At 40.9% G+C, this 15,756-nt stretch overlaps 1 pseudogene; it reads left to right on the plus strand.

The window, feature by feature from the left end:
- LOC109870753 (rab3 GTPase-activating protein catalytic subunit-like) overlaps positions 1 to 15,756 on the plus strand; it is an 81,355-nt pseudogene that overhangs the window by 42,714 nt on the left and 22,885 nt on the right.

Here is a 15,756-nt window from a genome sequence, read left to right on the forward strand (position 1 = left end):
CGAGGTACTGACTTGCTGCACCCTCAACAACTACTGTGATTATTATTATTTGACCATGCTGGTCATTTATGAACATTTGAACAACTTGGCCATGTTCTGTTATAATCTCTACCCGGCATAGCCAGAAGAGGACTGGCCACCCCACATAGCCTGGTTCCTCTCTAGGTTTCTTCCTAGGTTCTGGCCTTTCTAGGGAGTTTTTCCTAGCCACCGTGCTTCTAAACCTGCTTTGCTTACTGTTTGCGGTTTTAGGCTGGGTTTCTGTACAGCACTTTGAGATATCAGCTGATGTACGAAGGGCTATATAAATTAATTTGATTTGATTTGGATGAAGTTGCCCCTCAATATGAACTTGAGTTCAGTTTGGTGTTTTTCCCACAAAGGATTTGGGGAGGATAAACTGAGATTGCGATTTTTCCAATGAAGGTTAGGATTTGTTGCCTGGCTACCCAAACTCCTTGCTCCGGCCAAACGCTATGCCATGCCCACTGATGTTAGTTTTCTCTGCAATGAGTCTGGATTTGAGTACCTCCCTGGCGATTTCTAGAATACAAAACACATTCTAACCGTTTTGATTGGTCCCAGAAACCGATGGGTTGGACCAGAGCCAGAACACACGTGGGTAAAGCGGCGTTTTGACATTTGTCATTGGTTTTGATACTTTGATTGGTTAGAGATGATCCAATCGCTGATGGATTTGTTTTGTACAACACCCCTCATTTTGACATCACCACAAATAACTTCAACGATTGCAGTCTCAGACGGAAGTATGTAGTGAACTTAGAGCAGTGGATGAATTCACTTTGAGTTGTCAGGCAGTAGAACTTGGGTAGCATAAGTTCAGTTTGGATTCCCCCCCCCCCCCCCAAGGTTAGCGTTTGGGTAGGATAAGTTCAGTTTGGATTTTTCCCCCCCAAGGTTAGGGTTTGGGTAGGATGAGCTCTGCCTAAGGGCAGCTTCTATCCAAAGCCATTGTGCATTGTCAATCACTGACTATGATTTAAACGTCAACTGCACTTCCTGATTTGGCCTTGTTTTTCCATCAAAGCTCATTAAGAAATGTTAGCGGCCATGACAGAAGGCAAACAAGGGTTGTCTTGGGGGTGTGGTTTGATGTGGGTGTTTCTTGGGTGTGTCTTTGCCATTCAATCACAACAAACAAGGACCATAGTCAGCCAGTTCGTGTTGAAACATTATTGAATGAAAGCTGGTAGCGTGCATCAAGCATGTCATCGGGTTTGATTGATTATAAGCTAGTTAGCTAACATCAGGAATCAAACTTGTCTTCAGGTGCAACGTTAGCTATGCAAATCTTCTTCTCACATAACGTGTTACGTAGAGGCTATGTATTTAATTAGTTACATCACAGTATCATTGGCTATGCTGCTATGATACTAGACTATCACTGGGCCATGCAAAGCGAACTCACCCAGTCTTTTCCCAGGAAGCTCGGTGCCACCACGTGTTAAATCAAATCAAAATCAAATCAAATTTATTTGTCACATACACATGGTTAGCAGATGTTAATGCGAGTGTAGCGAAATGCTTGTGCTTCTAGTTCCGACAATGCAGTAATAACGAACAAGTAATCTAACTAACAATTCCAAAAAACGACTGTCTTATACACAGTGTAAGGGGATAAAGAATATGTACATAAGGATATATGAATGAGTGATGGTACAGAGCAGCATAGGCAAGATACAGTAGATGATATCGAGTACAGTATAACATATGAGATGAGTATGTAAACAAAGTGGCATAGTTAAAGTGGCTAGTGATACATGTATTACATAAGGATGCAGTCGATGATATAGAGTACAGTATATATGTATGCATATGAGATGAATAATGTAGGGTAAGTAACATTATATAAGGTAGCATTGTTTAAAGTGGCTAGTGATATATTTACATCATTTCCCATCAATTCCCATTATTAAAGTGGCTGGAGTTGAGTCAGTGTCATTGACAGTGTGTTGGCAGCAGCCACTCAATGTTAGTGGTGGCTGTTTAACAGTCTGATGGCCTTGAGATAGAAGCTGTTTTTCAGTCTCTCGGTCCCAGCTTTGATGCACCTGTACTGACCTCGCCTTCTGGATGACAGCGGGGTGAACAGGCAGTGGCTCGGGTGGTTGATGTCCTTGATGATCTTGGCCTTCCTGTGGCCTTCCTGTAGCATCGGGTGGTGTAGGTGTCCTGGAGGGCAGGTAGTTTGCCCCCGGTGATGCGTTGTGCAGACCTCACTACCCTCTGGAGAGCCTTACGGTTGAGGGCGGTGCAGTTGCCATACCAGGCGGTGATACAGCCCGCCAGGATGCTCTCGATTGTGCATCTGTAGAAGTTTGTGAGTGCTTTTGGTGACAAGCCGAATTTCTTCAGCCTCCTGAGGTTGAAGAGGCGCTGCTGCGCCTTCTTCACGATGCTGTCTGTGTGAGTGGACCAATTCAGTTTGTCTGTGATGTGTATGCCGAGGAACTTAAAACTTGCTACCCTCTCCACTACTGTTCCATCGATGTGGATAGGGGGGTGTTCCCTCTGCTGTTTCCTGAAGTCCACAATCATCTCCTTAGTTTTGTTGACGTTGAGTGTGAGGTTATTTTCCTGACACCACACTCCGAGGGCCCTCACCTCCTCCCTGTAGGCCGTCTCGTCGTTGTTGGTAATCAAGCCTACCACTGTTGTGTCGTCCGCAAACTTGATGATTGAGTTGGAGGCGTGCGTGGCCACGCAGTCGTGGGTGAACAGGGAGTACAGGAGAGGGCTCAGAACGCACCCTTGTGGGGCCCCAGTGTTGAGGATCAGCGGGGAGGAGATGTTGTTGCCTACCCTCACCACCTGGGGGCGGCCCGTCAGGAAGTCCAGTACCCAGTTGCACAGGGCGGGGTCGAGACCCAGGTTAATAGGCAAAAAGGGGCATGAATTGCTGACATAACTGTAGTCCAAACCCAACCTTCATGTACTCATTGTGATGCACTCAGGTTACAAATTCCGTTTTTAGACAAAACTGACTGACTTTGTAGTACATTTTTACACTAGAATAAATGTTTCTGACTCATTGATGCCACAGGCCATTTTTTCAAAGGGATTTGTTGTTTTTTAGGGGCAATCATGTTTTTATGTCACTAGGAGAAAAAGGCTTCTGACTGTGACAGGTAATACTTTTCCATTTTGAGCTGCTCAACTGAGACTCAGTGAATGTCAGCTCCGCCTGTCCTGAAGCTCAGGGCTGCCAGCTCAGAGAACTGACCCCTCCCAGGTTCACTACACACTCTGCCTGTTTGTCCCTGTTTCAGCCAATCACCACGCAGTGCTGGTAGAAGTAGGTCAGAACACAAGGTGTCCCTGCTATTAGACACACACACACACACACACACACAGGTGTCCCTCCCCTCCCTGCCACGGGTACCCTCGCTGAGAGTTTAAACTGAGTTCAGGGGAACCTTGCTGGGCCTTGGAAGGTCGGTCATCATCAGCACTGCGTCCTTCATCCGTCTGCCGCCAGCCAGCCGGCTCTTTTGGGTAAACTCCAGGTGCACCGATTTAGTTTGGAATTAATTTTCTGATTTACATTTTTTTGCTGCTCCACTAAGTTGTCCTCTTAGGTAGGTAGACGACAGGAGTGCTTCTATATTCCACACTGATTGCAGTCAAGATCATCACCACAAGGAAGTCACTCTGCAACATCTTTAGAGTGCTGTGCTGTGCCGTTTGTTCTATCCCAGTGCAACAGAGCCTGAAGGGTTGTGTGTCATTAGGGTATACCAAATCAGATTGTGTTTCTGGAATCTCATCACTGACTCACACAAAAAAAATTACGAATGACCCTGCGTTGGATTAAGAGCAGTATCCTTAAAATGCAGAGTTGCCAACCAACACATTTGACCCTTCGCCAAGCCCCGCCTCCCTTTTTTACTGTTGCAACCTCAGACAACATTTTCCCGGGAAGCCCAATTCTCCCTTCTAACCACTGATGAAATCCTGTGGTTTTAATACATAATGAAATTAAATACAGACTACTTTTAGTTTTAATAAGAATGTTGTTTAATTTATTTGCGCGAAAGAAAAACAATTGATAAACCGCGAAACAAATAAATATATAAACGGTGTGCATGTGTGGCTGGAAGCACAAGGGCTTATATGAAAACCACACCAGAAAAAAACGATATATACAATTAACGATATATTAACGATATAAACAATATATACAATTCTTAAGTACAAAAATAAACAAGGTTTGTTAAAACAGATAATAAAACCTCCTAATTATAAATGTACGACATTAGATATGGCTATACTTCAGACTGGTGACAAGACAACGTCGTAGTTAAATTGTATAATTTAAATGAGATTTAGGTAAAAAGTGAGATGCTCTGGTATGTTATAATGGACTGTTGTCATGACGTTGGCCTGGGGGTAGGTTTATGACAGTCATAAATACCCCCCCCCCCCCCCCCCCATAAACTCTACAGTGGAAAATCTGCACATTGTAGTTATCGGATTCACATGGAATTGTTGTTCAATTTAAATGTTTGAATATAAAATTATTGGTGAAAAGATTAAATGTAATTTTAGCTTCCAAATGAGAGATTTGGGTTTTCATAAGGTTAGGGCTCTGCTCAATCAGTGGCTCGCCCCTGTGAAGAGACATGGGTTATAAAACCTTTCAAACACACCCTTCTCGCTCCACTATATAAAGCTTTGACGAAAATGTAACCTGCTGTTCCGAGGATGTGAGGACGACAGACCGATGTCAGAATGGTTCAGATAATAACTACAGAATGAAGCCAATCTCAGCGTGAGCTTTGGTTGCGAATGGTATGAACTTTGAACTCTTATTCACTGCAGAAGTGATACCTCCTAGCCGTTGAGTTAGCAAAAGCAGCTGCAAACGTGGGCTAGGGAAGAACAGACAGAGTATCCCGTCTACCACACAACAACGTTACTACAACGTATCCAATTTACCAGCAGATACATTCTTCAAAGGCCTTCCATCTACCACCAACCTACTGAAACGCAGCTCAGAGTAAATATTTATTGCATTTTCCTTTTCCAAATGGGTGGTAATTTAGAATGCATAAGATACTGTATTTACGATGGAGACATCGCTTCTCCCTTTGTTCCTCAAGTCTTCCCGCTCTTTCACTCAAACCCAGCCCCCTTTTCTTTGTCATATCTGTTCCGCCCGCAAGGGACGTTTTCCTTTATGACTTCATTTGTAATCAAGGTATGATTCATTCTGTGTATATGTAATTCTGTGTGATTAGTTAGGTATTTAGTAAATAAATAATTAAACCCAATTTTGTATTGCTGATTCAACTTGTTAGCCAGGGTTTGTGAAGACATCCAAGAATTTACAACTTTCAGATGAGACTGAAATAATAAGGTGACGATTAATATTGACTGCTATTTATGTAAAATATTACTAGGTCTTTAAGAGTTTATTCGGAAGATAACTGCTCCAAAAATATTATTTTGTGGTTCCCCGACTTTCTATTTAATTACATTTACATGATTAGCTCAATCAGGTAATATTAATTACAGAGAAATTATTTTAATAGGATAGCATGTCATATCACTTAATCCGGCATAGCCAAAGACACAACATTGTCATTACAATTGCTTCACGGGAACCTGGTAAAATGAAGGTTAAAGTGTGGCTATCCACTGGATGGCTCTGAATGCACTGTCAGCATGCAGCCAAAGTTACTAACCACTTTTGGATCTAACTAGTGCTCTGAAAACGCATTCTGATGTCGACAGCAGACTAGAGTTGTATTCATAACATGACAAAATTGCTAGCTAGCTAACATTTTGAAAAAGCTAGTTATATTAACTGGCTAGCATTAGCAACATTGGGTGGTCAAGAGCTAGCAAACAATATAACAAAAGTATAGTCTCTGCATTTTAAACAACAGCAGGAAGTACCCCTGTTGCACTGTTCAATTATTTAGCCATTCAAACTATTTGTTTTTGGATGAAAACTCTTCATTTTTGTAATGCCTTTGATGTGTTTCAAACGTGAGCTTGAACGAGCTTGAACGTGAGGTGTTGGACTCGATGACAGTTGCTATCCATTCAAGAGCTGCGATTAGTTGTCCGTAATTATGGAGCGTGGCTTAGAAATGGGTCAGTTGCATTTATATGGCAGGCAGCCTCTATAAGTCAAAAGAAGCAGATGAACCAGTTCCATAAAAGAGCAATGCCTTTTGAAATGTCAAGTACCTTGCCCTAACAACCTCTGCAATCATAATGGCTGTAAGCGAGAGAGTGTTTGTTTTCTATATTCCTCCTCTCCCCTAGGTGCTGCACTACTTGGCAGTACAGAAGCCAGCAGACCTGACCTGCCATCCCCTGCCTTGCATCCTCCACGCTGCCATCCTCAAGGAAAAGGAGGAGGATGAGTGACAGCTGCTGAATATCTCTCTCCCTCTTTCCCCGTGTCCATCTTCCTCTCTCTCTTTCAGTCACTCTCTCGCTCTCTCTCATTCTCTCCATCCTGTCCAGAGTCCGAAGAGGACATCCTATCTGCAAGAAAGGCCATCCAACAGGCCACCTCTCATGCCGGTAAGCTGCTGCGCCACCCCAGCCCAGACTACAAGAAACTGGAGGTGAGTGGCAAGTTGATACGCCTTTCCAATCCTGCACCCCAAACTCCTACCACCCACCCCAGTCCTCAGTGACTGTATTTGTCTCCAATAGGATGTGATCAGCCAGCTGATTGCGGTGGAGATGGTCATTGCCCGCTCCCGCTCTCTGAAGTCTAAGTTTGGTATCGGGAAGGCAGAACCGGGCAAAGACGCAGAGAATCTGGAGAGGTACAGTAGGACACAACAGCATGCCCTTAGAGAAATAATGTAATGTTAACCAGTATGGCCAGAGACCTCTGCAGATATACAAAAATACCTGTAGATTTTAAGTAAATCTATCCAACTGCTTCAAACCTATCAATTTCTATTCAGGTTAGCCCAATTGAGATAGAGTTAGACCTATTGAAAACATGAATTGCTTAAGTGTTATTGACAGGTATGCAGACAGTGCTCTTAAGGTATTGGTAAGAGAACTCCCCTATAGAACCAGCCAACATATTTTAACCATCCCTCCATGGCACCAATCCTCGGTTGTGTCCTCTCATGTGTACCTTCCGTCATTCTCTCTTCATTGATATCAAAATAGGATCCAAAATAGAATCAAATTTATTTTACATATACACATGGTGTACCCGGTGCAATGAAATGCTTACTTGCAGGTACACCTCTCAACTATGTGACAACAATAAGAATACAAATAAGTTTTAAAAATTAAGAATAACAATTTCAATGGAATAAAATGATCACAAGCTATCACACGCCTGCTCTCATTTCATCATACATCATACCCTGCTCGGAGGGGCATGTGTAGGAATGCTAACCCTTACCGAAAAAAAACTGGCTTCTGTCAGACAGAAGTGGCAATTCTTTGGCCAATTTGCTGAACAATCTCATATTTTCATGTAAAAATGTGTTTTGTTGTGCCAATTTTGCTGCAAACTCATTATGAATATGCAAATTAGATACGGTTTTTGCTTACTTTGTGTATTAACAACATTTCGATGTACAGTTGAAGTCGGAGGTTTACAGACACTTCGGTTGGAGTCATTAAAACTCATTTTTCAACCACTCCACAAATTTCTTGTTAATAAACTATAGTTTTGGCAAGTTGGTTAGGACATCTACTTTATGCATGACACAAGTAATTTTTCCCAAAATTATTTACAGACAAATTATTTCACTTATAATTCACTGTATCACAATTCCAGTGGTTCAGAAGTTTACATACACTAAGTTTACTGTGCCTTTTAAACAGCTTGAAAAATTCCAGATAATGATGTCATGGCTTTAGAAGCTTCTGATAGGCTAATTGACATAATTTGAGGCAATTGGAGGTATACCTGTGGATGTATTTCAAGGTCTATCTTCAAACTCAGTTCGCCTTTGCTTGACATCATGGGAAAATCAAAAGAAATCAGGCAAGACCTTGGGAGAAATTTCCAAATGCTTGGAAGGTACCATGTTCATCTGTACAAACAATAGTATGCAAGTACAAACACCATGGGACCACACAGCGTCATACCACTCATGAAGGAGACACGTTCTGTCTCATGGAGATGAACGTACTTTGGTGCGAAAAGTGCAAATCAATCCCAGAACAACAACAAAGGACCCTGTGAAGATAATGGAGGAAATGGGTACAAAAGTATCTATATCCACAGTAAAATGAGTCCTATATCGACATAACCTGAAAGGCTGCTCAGCAAGGAAGAAGCCACTGCTACAAAACCGCCATTAAAAAAATCCAGACTACGGTTTGCAACTGCACATGGGGAATAAGATCGTACTTTTTGGAGAAACGTCCTCTGGTCTGACGAAACAAAAATAGAACTGTTTGGTCATAATGACCATCGTTATGTTTGGAAGAAAAAGGGGGAGACTTACAAGCCAAAGAACCCCATCGCAACCGTGAAGCACGGGGGTGGCAGCATCATGTTGTGGGGGTGCTTTGCTGCAGGAAGGACTGATGCACATCACAAAATAGATGGCATCATGAGGTAGGAAAATGTGGATGTATTGATGCAACATCATCAAGTTAAAGCTTGGTCGCAAATGGGTCTTCCAAATGAACAATGGCCCTAAGCATACTGCCAAAGTTGTGGCAAAATTGCTTAAGGAAAATCAAGGTATTGGAGTGGCCATCACAAAGCCCTGACCTCAATCCCATAGAAAATGTGTGGGCAGAAATGAAAAAGCGTGTGCAAGCAAGGAGGCCTCCAAACCTGACTCAGTTACACCAGCTCTGTCAGGAGGAATGAGCCAAAATTCATCCAACTTATTGTGGGAAGCTTGTGGAAGGCTACCCAAAATGTTTGACCCAAATTAAACAATTTAAAGGCAATGCTACCAAATACGAATTGATTGTATGTAAACTTCTGGCCCACTGGGAATGTGATGAAAGAAATAAAAGCTAAATAAATCATTCTCTCTTCTATTATTCTGACATTTCACATTCTTAAATAAAGTGGTGATCCTAACTGACCTAAGACAGAATTTTTACTAGGATTAAATGTTAAAATTGCGCCTATGTTTATGTTGCTTCACAGACCCCGCTGTTCCATAAGGTGTATTTTTATCTGTTTTTTAAAATCTGATTCCACTTCTTGCATCAGTTACCTGATGTGGAATAGAGTTCCATGTAGTCATAGCTCTATGTAGTACTGTGCGCCTCCCATAGTCTTTTCTGTGAAGAGACCTCAGGTGGCATGTATTGTGGGGTATGCATCGGTGTCTGAGATGTGTGCTAGTCATTTAAACAGACAGCTCTGTGCTTCCAACAAGTCAATACCTCTCAGAAATACAAGTAGTGATGAAGTCAATCTCTCCTCTACTTTGAGCCAGGAGAGAAAGTGGTCCTATGGATAGATACTCCAATCTCCGCTATGGAGCTTTGCAGCTCCTTCAGGGTTATCTTTGGTCTCTTTGTTGCCTCTTTGATTAATGCCCTCCTTGCCTGGTCTGTGAGTTTTGGTGGGCGGCCCTCTCTTGGCAGGTTTGCTGTGGTGCCATATTCTTTCCATTCTTTAATAATGGATTTAATGGTGCTCAGTGGGATGTTCAAAGTTACAGATATTTTTTTATAACCCTGTACTTCTCCACAACGTTGTCCCTGACTTGTTTGGAGAGCTCCTTGGTCTTCATGGTGCCGCTTGCTTGGTGGTGCCCCTTGCTTAGTGGTGTTGCAGACTCTGGGGCCTTTCAGAACAGATATATATATACTGATATCATGTGACAGATCATGTGACACAGATTGCACACAGGTGGACTTTATTTGACTAATTATGTGACTTGTGAAGATAATTGGTTGCACCAGATCTTATTTAAGGCATAATAGCAAAGGGGGTTAATACATATGCACGTACCACTTTTCCGTTTTACATTTTTTTTCATTTAACTTTTGCAAGGCACTGTACTCCGCAGAGCTGGGCTTTACAGGTGTGTGAAAAAAAGCCATTGATTAAAGAAAGAAATAAGTAAACACGTTTGGTGTTCGCCAAAAGGCATGTGGGAGACTCCCCAAACATATGGAAGAAGGTACTCTGGTCAGATGAGACTGAAATTGAGCTTTTTGGCCATCAAGGAAAACGCTATGTCTGGGGCAAACCCAACACCTCTCATCACCCTGAGAACACTATCCCCACAGTGAAGCATGGTAGTGGCAACATCATGCTGTGGTGATGTTTTTCATTGGCAGGGACTGGGAAACTGGTCAGAATTGAAGGAATGATGGATGGCGCTAAATACAGGGAAATTCTTGAGGGAAACCTGCTTGTCTTCCAGAGATTTGAGACTGGGACAGAGGTTCACCTTCCAACAGGACAATGACCATAAACATACCGCTAAAGCAACACTCAAGTGGTTTAAGGGGAAACATTTAAATGTCTTGGAATGGCCTAGTCAAAGTCCAGACCTCAATCCAATTGAGAATCTGTGGTATGACTTAAAGATTTGCTGTACACCAGCGGAACCCATCCAACTTGAAGAAGCTGGAGCAGTTTTGCCTTGAAGAATGGGCAAAAATCCCAGTGGCTAGATGTGCTAAGCTTATAGAGACATCTTCCAAGAGACTTGCAGCTGTAATTGCTGTAAAAGGTTCTTCTATAAAGTATTGACTTTGGGGGAGTGAATAGTTATACACGCTCAAGTTTTCTGATTTCTTGTCTGTTTCACAATGAAAAATATGTTGCATCTTCAAAGTGGTAGGCATGTTGTGTAAATCAAATGATTCAAAAAAGAGGTTGTAAGGCAACAAAATAGGAAAAATGCCAAGGGCGTGAATACTTTCGTATCTGGTCAAATACCATTTTTTCTAAAACTTTACTAAGGGTTGGTAACAAGCTGATTCGTTGACTATAGGCTTTACTATTCTTAGGTAGCGGAATTACTTTTTCTTCCCTCCAGGCCTGAGGGCACACACTTTCTAGTAGGCTTAAATTGAAGATATAGCAAATAGGACTGGCAATATCATCCGCTACTATCCTCAGTAATTTTCCATCCAAGTTGTCAGACTTTGGTGACTTGTCATTATTGGTAGACAACAATACTTTTTTAACCTCTTCCACACTCAATTTACGGAGTTCAAAATTAAAATGATTGTCTTTCATAATTTGGTCAGATATAGTTGGATGTGTAGTGTCAGCATTTGTTGCTGGCATGTCATACCTAAATTTGCTAATCTTGCCAATGAAAAAAACATTAAAGTAGTTGGCAATATCAGTCACTTTTGTTATGAATGAGCCATCTGATTCAATGAATGATGAAGCTGTGTTTGCCTCATTGAAGGTGCTCCAAAGCTTTTTATTATCATTCTATTTATATTTGTTTCATAGTATAATTCTTCTTCTATTTATTCAGTTTAGTCACATGATTTCTCAATTTGCAGTACGTTTGCCAATTGGTTGTGCAGCCAGACTTATTTGCCATTCCTTTTGCCTAATCAAATCAAATCAAATTGTATTGGTCACATACACATGGTTAGCAGATGTTAACGTGGGTGTAGCGAAATGCTTGTGATCTAGTTCCGACAGTGCAGTAATATCTAACAAGTAATCTTACAATTCCACAACAACTACCTGATACACACAAATCTAAAGGGATGGAAGATGAATATGTACATATAAATAAATATATGGATGAGCAATAACCGAGCGGCATAGGCAAGATGCAATAGATAGTATAAAATACAGTATATACACATGAGATGAGTATGTTAAGATATGTAAACATCATTATTAAAGTGACATTATTAAAGTGACTACTGATCCATTTATTAATGTGGCCAATGATTTTGAGATTTTTATTTCTGTCGGTGCGACCTATGAAGAATCCTGTGGCTGTACCGACTCCGACAACATATCCCAAGGGTGCCATGTTTCCATGAAACAGAATGTTTCAATCTCAAACTTTTGTACGATGGGGATAGTTGATTGACATAGGCTAGTGCTTTTGCTGTTTGTTAGGCCTACTCATCTTGTTGGCTGACGAAAGTAAATCTGGACAGTTCTTCAAATATCTTCAATATGCACCTCAGAATTGGATAAGGACACACACAGTTGCGTCCCCGATGTGTCTGTCTTCACTTGTAGCCTGTGAGAAACACCCGATCATATGATGGAGAGTGATGTAAGTGAGCAGTGATTCGTTGGACCAGAAAGGTTGCAAGTTCAATTCCCCGAGCTGACAAGGTACAAATCTGTCGTTCTGCCCCTGAACAGGCAGTTAACCCACTGTTCCTAGGCCGTCATTGAAAATAAGAATTTGTTCTTAACTGACTTGCCTAGTAAAATAAAGGTAAAAAAATTAATAAATAAAAAAATTCGGGGCGCTCAGCACTCTGGGAGAAGTACATCTAAACATTTATCCCAACGTTTATGGAACAACTAAAGTTACATTAATAACTCCAAATTAATGATACCCATTTCTTTGTTATCCACTCAACACAGAATAGCCATATGTGCGCAATTTCTCATTGTTTGGAGAAAAGATCCTTTCTATTTAATTCAGCTTTGTTCATTTTGTATTCTTCATACTATAAAATAATGCCACGGAATTCTAAGCAAATCCTGTCTGCTAAATTAACTAATGTAGCCCACAGCCATTTGGCATAGCCAGATTATTATTATTCTACCTTTATTTCAACAAGGAACACAGACTGAGACCAAGGTCTCTTTTACAGCTGGGCCCTGCGTATACATGTTTACACATACAGTTTAGGTACAATGATTAAGAAACTACACAAGACAAACAAAACCATTACAGATAACACATAAAAAAATACAGCAACAGATTGTTACATTTACACACAGGTTATTCCCCTAACAGGTTATTCCCCTAACAGGTTATTCCCCTAACAGGTTATTCCCCTAACAGGTTATTCCCCTAACAGGTTATTCCCCTCACAGGTTATTCTACTAACAGGTTATTCCCCTAACAGGTTATTCCCCTAACAGGTTATTCTACTAACAGGTTATTCCCCTAACAGGTTATTCCCCTAACAGGTTATTCCCCTAACAGGTTATTCTACTAACAGGTTATTCTACTAACAGGTTATTCTACTAACAGGTTATTCCCCTCACAGGTTATTCCCCTAACAGGTTATTCCCCTAACAGGTTATTCCCCTAACAGGTTATTCTACTAACAGGTTATTCTACTAACAGGTTATTCCCCTAACAGGTTATTCTACTAACAGGTTATTCCCCTCACAGGTTATTCCCCTAACAGGTTATTCTACTAACAGGTTATTCCCCTCACAGGTTATTCTACTAACAGGTTATTCCCCTCACAGGTTATTCTACTAACAGGTTATTCTACTAACAGGTTATTCCCCTAACAGGTTATTCTACTAACAGCACAAGAACTTGCATTACCCAAAACAGTTACAAGCAATAAAATAAATAAAAAAATGTCTTATTTTCAATGACAGCCTAGGAACAGTGGGTTAACTGCCTGTTCAGGGGCAGAACGACAGATTTGTACCTTGATTTGTACCTTGTCAGCTCGGGGATTTGAACTTGCAACCTTTCGGCTGCTAGTCCAACGCTTTAACCACTAGTCTACTCTGCCGCCCCAATTCAAAAATAAAAATGCTCCAATAAATATTATAAATGAGCAAGGGGGACAAGAGTCTCAAGTTTAAGTTTAGTCTGCAGGTTATTCTATAGGCAAGGAGCATAACAGGAAAAGGCAGCCATACCCAACTCTGTGGAAATCGCATGGGCCTAGAGTATAATCCATGCTTGCGACCTGGTTTTAGGAATTCTAATTCTAATATTGATGAGTGATGATAAATAAGAAGGTAGCTTATTCAGAAGTGTTTTATAGACAAACACGAGAGCATGTTGTTCTTGTCTCACGGACAGCGAAGTCCAACCCACATTTTGATATAAAACACAGTGGTGAGTTCTGTAGCTAGCACCCGTAATAATAAACCTAAGTGCGCAATGATAAGTAGCATGCAGCGATTTAAGTGTTGATGCCGTAGCATGCATGTAAATAATAGCCCCATAATCTATAACAGACATAAAAGTAGCTTGCACAATTTGTCTTCTATTTGTAGGGGACAAACATATCCTGTTTCTATAGAGGAAGCCTAGCTTGATTTTTAGCCGTTTTACAAAGTTCATCAATATGCATTTTAAAAGACAGTTCATCATCCAACCATATCCCTAAGTATTTATATGCAGAGACCTGATTAATTTGAGAACCATCTAAGCTCGTAAGTGCAAGTGTATTTTCAACCAACTTTTTGAACCTATTAAAAATCATAAAATGTGTTTTCTTTGCATTTAAAACTAGTTTCAGCTGTATAAAGCTGTATAAAAGACCCTTGTAATATCTTAAAATCGGTCTCCAATAATGATAATGCTTGGTCAGCCGTTGAAGCAATAGAGTACATACGTAAATGTCATCAGCATATAAATGAATTTGACACTTTCTTATCTCATCACCGATATTGTTTATGTAGAGCGTGAACAGTAATGGACCAAGTATAGAACCTTGTGGGACCCCTTTAACCAACTCCAATGGCTCTGACTGGATATCCTTTAGATAGACGACAGGACTTAACATAAGGACAACTCAAAGTAAGCTATTCTGTTCTGAAATAGACTACATTTTCTTCATATCGTGCTTCTTTAGGCCTGTCTAAAATAAATAATGGATTTATTGTGAAGGTGTAGGCTATATTACATGGATTTATTAGGCTTTATAAAAATGTAGATGTTCCAAAGGTCTGTATCAGTGGATGTGTGGAAGCCAGGGGATGCTAAATGTGTTTGTTAATTAATAACCAACAGTTATTTGCTTGACAATCACCGGCTGACGAAATTTCATGACCGACACAGCCCTAGTTATGCCTAATATTTAGGAGAATAATACAGTTGATGTCAGAGGTTTACATACACCTTAGCCAAATACATTTAAACGCAGTTTTTCACAATTCTTGACATTTAATCCAAATTCCCTGTCTTAGGTCAGTTAGGATCACAATTTTATTTTAAGAATGTGAAATGTCAGAATAATAGTAGAGATTTATTTCAGTTTTTATTTCTTTCATCCTGACTGGTATGGCAACTGCTCGGCCTCCGACCGCAAGACACTACAGAGGGTAGTGCGTATGGCCCAGTATATTACTGGGGCCAAGCTTCCTGCCATCCAGGACCTCTATGCCATGCGGTGTCAGAGGAAGGCCCTACAAATTGTCAGACTCCAGCCACCCTAGTCATAGACTGTTCTCTCTGCTACTGCACGACAAGCGGTACCGGAACGCCAAGTCTAGGTCCAAGAGGCTTCTAAACAGCTTCTACCCCCAAGCCTTATGACTACTGGACTTCTAATGGCTAGCCAGAGTATTTGCATTGCCCCCCACCCCTTTTACGCTGCTGCTACTCTCTGTTATTATCTATGATAAGTCACTTTAATACCTCTACCCACATGTATATATTACTTCAATTACCTCGACTAACCGGTGCCCCCACACATTGACTCTGTACAGGTACCCCCTGTATATAGCCTCGCTATTGTTATTTTTCTGCTGCTCTTTAATTATTTGTTAGTTTTTTTTTTTCTTAAAACAGCATTGTTGGTTCAGGGCTTGAAGTAAGCATTTCACCTGTTGTATTCGGCGCATGTGACAAATACAATTTGATTTGATCATTAGTTATCTAGCTAGCT

The sequence above is a fragment of the Oncorhynchus kisutch genome, linkage group LG26, assembly GCF_002021735.2.
Source record: "Oncorhynchus kisutch isolate 150728-3 linkage group LG26, Okis_V2, whole genome shotgun sequence".
Lineage (NCBI taxonomy): Eukaryota > Metazoa > Chordata > Actinopteri > Salmoniformes > Salmonidae > Oncorhynchus > Oncorhynchus kisutch.